Here is an 8,422-nt window from a genome sequence, read left to right on the forward strand (position 1 = left end):
CTGGTTTTAAAAGGGGATCTGGGCTCCTCCATGTCTTTGTTCTTGTGGCTCTGAGTGACTCTGGGTTCAGTGTCTGTTTCTTCCCTTCCCCTGTCCGACAGGTTTAATCAGTGCAGGGGATAAACCACCTCAGAATCCAGGAGCCCTGGCTGGGCGTGAGCCCCAGCGGTTGCTTAGAACTGGAGCAGCTGGTCATTGGGAGGCTGGATACATGAATGTTTCCAGATGGGGAGCAGCCCATCTCCTCCTTGGCAGCATCTTCAATGTCTCTTCCCTCTTCCTGCTCCGTGCCTAGCTCAGTGTGGGATCCAGTGACTCCCAGGCAGAATTGTGACATTTCCCCATGGACACAACAGCTGCAGGCTCTCAGATGTCCTCCATCCCAGGTCATCGTTTCCCACCAAATGCCTGCTCCCACTCCCAGGTTCCTAGTGGTTTCTCTGATGCTCTTGCTCCCTCTATGGTAACTGTTGTGATAAATGGACCTACAAATTTACTGTCATTGTCAGTGATGCCATTTCAGAATGGGGGGGGGGGGGGTTGAGGGGAAGAGGAACTTTAACCATGATTCCAGGAGCTACTTAGGCACCTGAAAACTCTATTTCTTTTGGCAGATGATAGCCTAGAAATTACCTGCCAGGAGCACTGTATCTGATTCCTATATAAAGAAAAATATATATACAAACACCAGTTAAAGCCATATTTTAATTTTATATGTAAGTTTAGAACAATCAGGAGATAATGCAGTAAAATATTCTCAATCCCAAGCCTTGAGGTTTCATAAGAACGGCCATACTGGGTGAGACCAAAGGTCCATCTAGCCCAGTATCCTGTCTTCCGCCAGTGCCTGGTGCTTCAGAGGGAACAAACAGAACAGGCAATCTTCAAGTGATCCATCCCGGGTTGTCCACTCCCAACTTCTGGCAAACAGGCTGGGGACACCAACCCTGCCCATCCTGGCTAATAGCCATTGATGGATCCATCCTCCATGAACTGATCTAGGTCTTTTTTGAACCCTATTATAGTTTTTGGCCTTGACAATATCTCCTGGCAACTAGTCCCATGGGCTGACTATGCTTTGTGTGAAGAAATACTTCCTTTTGTTTGTGTTAAACCTGCTGCCCAGTAATTTCATTGGGTGACCCCTAGTTCTTGTGTGATGAGAAGGAATAAATATGATTTCCTTATTTACTTACTCTGCTCCCAGTCAACGTTTTATAGACCTCTCTCCTATCCCCCCTTAGTCGTCTCTTTTCCGAGCTGAAAAGTCCCAGTCTCATTAATCTCTCCTCGTATGGAAGCTGTTCCATACCCTTAATCATTTTTGTTGCTCTTATCTGAACATTTTCCAATTCCAATATATCTTTTTTCAGAGGGGGTGACCACATCTGCATGCAGTATTCAAGATGTGGGCGTACCCTGGATTTATAGAGAGGCAATATCATATTTGCTGTCTTATTATCTATCCCCTTCTTAATGATTTCCAACTTTCTGTTCGCTTTTTTGATGGCTGCTGCGCATTGTGTGGATATGTTCAGAGAACTATCCACAATGACTCCAACATCGCTTTCTTGAGTGGTAACAGCTAATTTGGACCCCATCATTTTGTTTTTGTGTAGGTGGGATTATGTTTTCCAATGTGTGTTACTTTTCTTTTACTTTCCTCTATCAGTTTTGGAGCCTTAATACAAGAACTAATAACTTTAATGGGTAAATAAAATTCATGCTGAATATTTGCTCAATATCATTGTCCTTACAACATCACACCAATCACCCTCAAACACTCACATACTTTTTAATTTTAATTATATTACCATTTGGAAAATTATACTCAAGCAAATATATGCAGTCTTAATTTGTATCTCATTTCTCATCAAAAAGTTATGAAGTCTAAAGTAGTTGAGTTTCCCCTCAAACATTCTTCTGAAACATGGAATAACTAACAAACTAGAGAAGAAATTCATTGTGGCACTAGCTTAAAAAAAAAGGAAAAGCCAAAAAGCTTTTAAAGTGATCATTGGAAAGAAAAGATTACAATAGATTGGCGAACATGGATTTCCTATCAGCTGTAATACATCTGAAGGTGTATTTCCAGTAGATAAAATATTATCACCCTTTTCCAATGGCAACCTGTTTTCTTTTCCAATTATGTTATTCAATAATAAGAAATAAAGTCTTAACATTGTAATCTATTTAAACAATGCATTTGATATTTCTCCAGCACAAATGAAAACACACTCTAGTTCAAGGTACTAAAGATGTAAGGATTCAAAACATAAAAATGAACTTAAAAATTGATCTTGCATTTACTGAGCTTAAAGCCTGTTTTAACCTCTGGAAAATGTTCAGTTTTATAAGGTAATATAGAAATCCTGAGTATGTATCTACAGTGACCCAACCGGATGATTCTTAACTGTTCCTAATGAAAATATAATATGACACTAAATCTTAGATGTTATTAAGAAAAAAAAATTCCCAGGGTACAAAGACTAATCCTAGAAAGAAAACATTTTGTTTGCTGAGTGAGAAGCAGAGGTATGGCCAGTATCTTCCTCTGATTTCCATCAGGAGCAACTGAAACGTCTAAGGGAAGCACTGACTGTTACACTGAAAATAAAGGTTTCAGAGTAACAGCCGTGTTAGTCTGTATTCGCAAAAAGAAAAGGAGTACTTGTGGCACCTTAGAGACTAACCAATTTATTTGAGCATGAGCTTTCGTGAGCTACAGCTCACTTCCTCAGATGCATATCGTGGAAACTGCAGCAGGCTTTATATATACACAGAGAATATGAAACAATACCTCCTCCCACCCCACTGTCCTGCTGGTAATAGCTTAGCTGAAAATAAAAGTGAGCAGTTTTGTGCGGGAGGCTTACGAAGAAGGAACCCCCCCTCCCCTTAATGGTGCTCCTGCGGTTTATGCATAGTCACTTTCCTGCCCAGCCCCAGTCCTTTCCCCCAGGTCTCTCCCCTCACCTGCAGGCTACGGCTCAGGGGCTGGTGTTGGCAGAGCCCGGGGCTGCCCCAGGGGAAAGTTCCCACCTGGGCTGGACACAGAGGAAGCGTTAATGAAGGTCTGTCCCTGAAACAGCTGCCCTGGGGGGGAGCTCAGATCTCAATGGAGGACACAGCAGCATCTGAGCCAGGAAACTCAACCCCCAATATCCTGAGCACGAGCAGCCTCCTCAGCCTTAGCAATAATTAACAAAGAGCCCTAGTGACTAGGATGACCACAAAGCAACTGTGAAAAAAACGGGACGGGGGTGGGGGGTAATAGGTACCTATATAAGAAAAAGTCCCAAAAAACGGGCCAGCTGGTCACCCTACTAGTGACAGCAATGAATGAACTGAATGCAGCTGAGAAACAATCTCAGCTGTGTTAACAGCTGCACAGCAGCATCTCTATGGCCACTAAAGGGCTCTGGTTAGTGCCAAGGGATCAGCAGAGCATCTGCTCAGCTTTATTTGCTGCTGCTTCTTTTGTGATGTATGAACCCCGCCCAGGCTGAGCCGGAGCCTGCAGGTGAGGGGAGAGACCCGGGAGAAAGGGCTGGGGCTGGGCTGGGAAGTGACTCTACACCAGCGGCCCCTCCTCTCCAGGGGCGTTGGAACAATTTGTAGTCAGGGTGCTGAGAGCCATTGAACCAAACTGTCAACCCTGGATATAACGACAGGTTTCAGAGTAGCAGCCGTGTTAGTCTGTATCCGCAAAAAGAAAAGGAGTCCTTGTGGCACCTTAGAGACTAACACATTTATTTGAGCATGAGCTTTCGTGAGCTACAGCTCACTTCATCGGATGCATGTAGTGAAAAATACAGTGGGGAGATTTTATATACACAGAGAACATGAAACAATGGGTTTTATAATAGCTCACCTTGCCTGATCACTCTCGTTACAGTGTGTATGGTAACACCCATTGTTTCATGTTCTCTGTGTATATAAAATCGCAGAGCTGCTGCCCTCACTGACGCCCCGGGGCTCTGCTCCCCTGAGCGCCTGCAAGAACTGATCCAGCTCCAGGAGGAGAGAGGACCCAGTCTCCCAGCTCAAGAGGAGAGAGACAGGGAGTTAGGGAAATAACAGGGAGAGGAGAAGAGTGGGTGACACAGGGGAGAGGGGGGCATTTATTCTTAATTTAAGAATCCTGCTCTGGGGAGTGCAGTGGTCTTCCAGGCCAAAGGACTGGGTGAGGCAAGGTCATGCATTAATGAACAGTGCAGAATCTGTTCCTGTCGCTAGACTGCATTAATGCATATGTACCAGGGGGCAGAAGTACCACTGCCCTCTGCTGCCCCATCCCAGCTATGAGTGCTTGCCTGAGCAACCTTAATAACATTCTTTAGTGGTGTGTGTAGGTAATACTGATATCAATGCTCTGATATTGCTGCTCTTTACAATGATTTAATCCGGAGATAGCCTCTCCATCTCTAGTGCGTCTCTCCAAGAATCAAATGTTACTGTAATAGCCATCAGATATTTTCCCTTTTCTCAGTTATTGAATTTTTATATAAAAATCCCCACCCAGATTTCAATCCTTTTCTATTTATTAATATTTTCACAAAACATTTGCACATTTTTCTATTTAAATATCCCATGTTGATGTAAAATCACAAATGTTGTCCTTGTAATTAACAAACATTAATGTAACACTGGGTTTTGTCATAAACCCTCCATCTTCAGCCCAACAACCTGGAGAGACAATCAGGACCAGTGCTTTCCACTGAGTCCCCACGTTCCCTACCTCAGAGCTCTTTCCCCACAGCCAGCTAATATGCACTAAGGCATATCTGGGGCCTGCAAAGCCAGCCACGGAGGCAGCAGGCAGCCCAACATTTGTATTTACAGGGCTACTGTTAACAATCCCCTGCTCCTGTTCTGGGGATCTGCAGTGGATGGGTTCCAGGGTTGGGGAAATAAAGCACCAAAGAGACTTCCCAGGAACCTGCCAACTCTATTAAGGGCCATTTTTGCTCATTATCCAACATCGACAACTCCGGGAGTTTGACAAACTAAATTCTACTTTATTAATTAAAACCAGGAAATAAAAGCAAAACTTCCCCCACTGCCTAGGAACCAGCAACAGGCCAGCTTTTTAAAGCTGGTAGAAAAGTGCAGGCGCTCCATGAGAGATGTTGAGATCCAGTCATAAAAATCAACGCTCTGAGTGCAGGAAATGCAGAGAGCTTGGGTTCAGGGGAGCCAGTGAACAGGGTGCATTTTACAGAAGTATCCCGGCTGAGACTTCTATTCCTGTGGGGATGTCTCTGGTGTGTGTGTGTGGGGGGGGGGGAAGTGGGGCAGAGAGTCAGACTTAGATCTACAGAGGTATTTAGGCTCCTAACCTGCAGATTTAGATGCCTAAATCCCATTTTTAGAAGCCGCTGCAATCCACAAAACCCCTATTCAACTGCTGCCCAACCCTGTAGGTGCCTAAACTCACTCGGCACCTAGCTTTTTGCTGTACAAGTTCCCTCTGGGCATGCACACTGCTGCCGCTGCTCTCTGTGTGTCCAGGCGCCTCAGCCCCAGAGCGATGCGTGAGCTTGGGAGAGACAGGCATGCGCCTGCAGGGAGCAATCAAGAAGATGCTGTCCCTTTAGCCCAGTGGTTAGGGCACTCACCTAGGAGACAGAGGTTCAAGTCCCCCTTCTATCTAGTGATAAGAAGGGATCGGCTACTGCTCAGGTAAGAGCTCTAACCACCAGGCTATGGGATATTCTGATGAGGGGGGGAGGTCGTCTCCTACGGAAGTTGTTCCACTTTAATTCAATCAATGAGGCCAAAGAAAACGTGAGAATTGCTCTATAGTCCAGTGGTGGCAGATCACTGATCAGATCCCTTCTTCTCGTCAGGCAGAGAAAAGACTGGAACCAGGAGGCCTCCCACAGGGCCTTCCTCCCCCTCCTCCTGGGCTGTTTTGGAGCCTTTGCGCATGGAGAAACCGCAGGGGCACAGTGGGGTGTCCCCAGTAACCATTGTTAACTAAATCTATCCAAACAGGAAAGGCCCAGTTACACACACACTGCTGCTCCAAGTGGTTTCTGACTGCTCCTAAAGCATAGAACACTGTGAGCGCCACTCGAGGGCTCACAAACCATTTAAAGGAATCACCTACAGTATATTCTCCTCCTCCCTTAACATAATATTATAGAAAAGTTACAAAATGTATTCTCACTCCTGCTATCACTCGATATACAACATGCTACAAATTCAGTCTGAGGGGTGGTTTATGACTTCCTTGTCTAGATGACGTTTCACAGGCAACACGACAGCCTCTGGAACAGTGCCTGTGTTTTCTGGTGGGAGGAGGTATTGTTTCATATTCTCTGTGTATATATAAAGCCTGCTGCAGTTTCCACGATATGCATCTGAGGAAGTGAGCTGTAGCTCACGAAAGCTCATGCTCTAATAAATTGGTTAGTCTCTAAGGTGCCACAAGTCCTCCTTTTCTTTTTGCGAATACAGACGAACACGGCTGCTACTCTGAAACCTGTGTTTTCTGGAGAGCTGTATCAGCAACACCTTCCTGCTGTGTAATGTTAGGGTCACTTGTAGTAGAAACTGGGACGTGAGACTCACTGGTGCTATCACGAGTCTGTGGCTGCGGCTGTATCATAGGTGGGCTATTTTCAACAGGCATCACTGGGGTAGGACATCCTGGGGAATGTGTGCTAAAAACCTGGTGCTGATATCTTCTCCATGACCTGTTTGGTGCCACTTCTACCCACTAGACAGTGCGCTGGTCAGTGACTTCAGGCTTCCATAAATTATCTCTGTAGTCTCTTACTAAGACACTTTTTCACACATGAAAACTGCGCAATCCAGGATGACTTTTTGCCCCCAGTTGATCAGACGGTATCTTATAAATGTCCCTCGGGCTTTAACAAGTCCAGTCCAGACATTAAATGATGTCTCATCAGCAACATCACTCAAGTTTGATTTGTTGCAGTACTTATTGCATTTCTATAGGCCAAGGGAAAATTCACAGTCTTGTGTTGTAAGTTACCTTTATCCAGAGGCATAACCCAAATCACTTGCTTGAATGGCTGGATAAACCATTCCGGTAATCCCTGTGTGGCAAGATGGTGAAGCGCTGATGTGATATGTCTGATACTATTTATCTGACATACACTTTAAACTCTTTGGATATGAATTAGGGGTATGGAACAGCTGCCGTATGAGGAAAGAATAAGACTGGGACATTTCAGCTTGGAAAAGAGACAACTAAGGGGGGGATCTGATAGAGGTCTATAAAATCATGACTGGATGTGGAGAAAGTAAATAAGGAAGTGTTATTTACACCTTCTCATAACACAAGAATTAGGGGTCACCAAATAAAATTAATAGGCAGCAGGTTTAAAAGAAACAAAAGGCAGTATTTTTTCACACAACGCACAGTCAACCTGTGGAACTCCTTGCCAGAGGATGTTGTGAAGGCCAAGACTATAACAGGGGTCAAAAAAGAACTAGGTAAGTTCTTGAAGGTCAGGTCCATTAATGGCTATTAGCCAGAATGGTCAGGAATGGTGTCCCTAGCCTCTGTTTTCCAGAAGCTGGGAATGGGTGACAGGGGATGACTCACTTGATCACCTGTTCTGTTCATTCCCTCTGGGGCACCTGGCATTGGCCACTATCAGAGGACAGGATACTGGGCTAGATGGACCTTTGGTCTGACCCAGTATGGCCGTTCTTATGTTCTTTAATTGGTTCTATTGTCACTTACAATCTGCTCAGGACCTTCTGTCCTCGACAACTATAACAGTCTTAAAATTTCTACCATCTGAGCCGAACAAACTGAATTCAAACAGAATATTTCCAGCCACTTAGAATGGGCATCTATTGCTACCAAAAACATATCTCCCAAGTAGCCCAGCACAGTCTCTGTGGATTCACTGTCACACAGTAGTGGACTATTCCCAAGGATCATGTTCAAGAGTGTGTTATGTTTCGCTTACAAGGTTTGCATTGTTTTGCCATTTACAGTAAAAGCTATGTTATCCGGCATGTTGGGAGAATGGGGGTGCTGGTTAATCAAAACTTCCAGTGAACTAAGTGTTATACTTACCAATGGAATGCCAATTTTCAAAGAATTAGAATACAATAAAATGAATAAAGTATAAAAGAGTATACAGATAGTACTGCACTGCAGAGTGCTTGGTTTTTTGAAGCACTTAGGTGTAGACAGGGAAAGTTTTCTATACAGAAGGTTATCTTATGACACTACATATCACTATGAGCAGTGCAATGCATACACCCAGATCACTAAAAATACACTGAACACTAAAGCTATACTGAACATAATTTAATCTTTCCTTGATGATTCAGAAGGCACTTCAGGATCTTGCAGTGCCTCACGGTCAGCATTATCAACATCAATTATCACTGTACATGTGGAAGGTGTAGGAGATTGGGCTGAATCTGT

This window comes from Lepidochelys kempii, chromosome 14 (genome assembly GCF_965140285.1).
Source record: "Lepidochelys kempii isolate rLepKem1 chromosome 14, rLepKem1.hap1, whole genome shotgun sequence".
Lineage (NCBI taxonomy): Eukaryota > Metazoa > Chordata > Testudines > Cheloniidae > Lepidochelys > Lepidochelys kempii.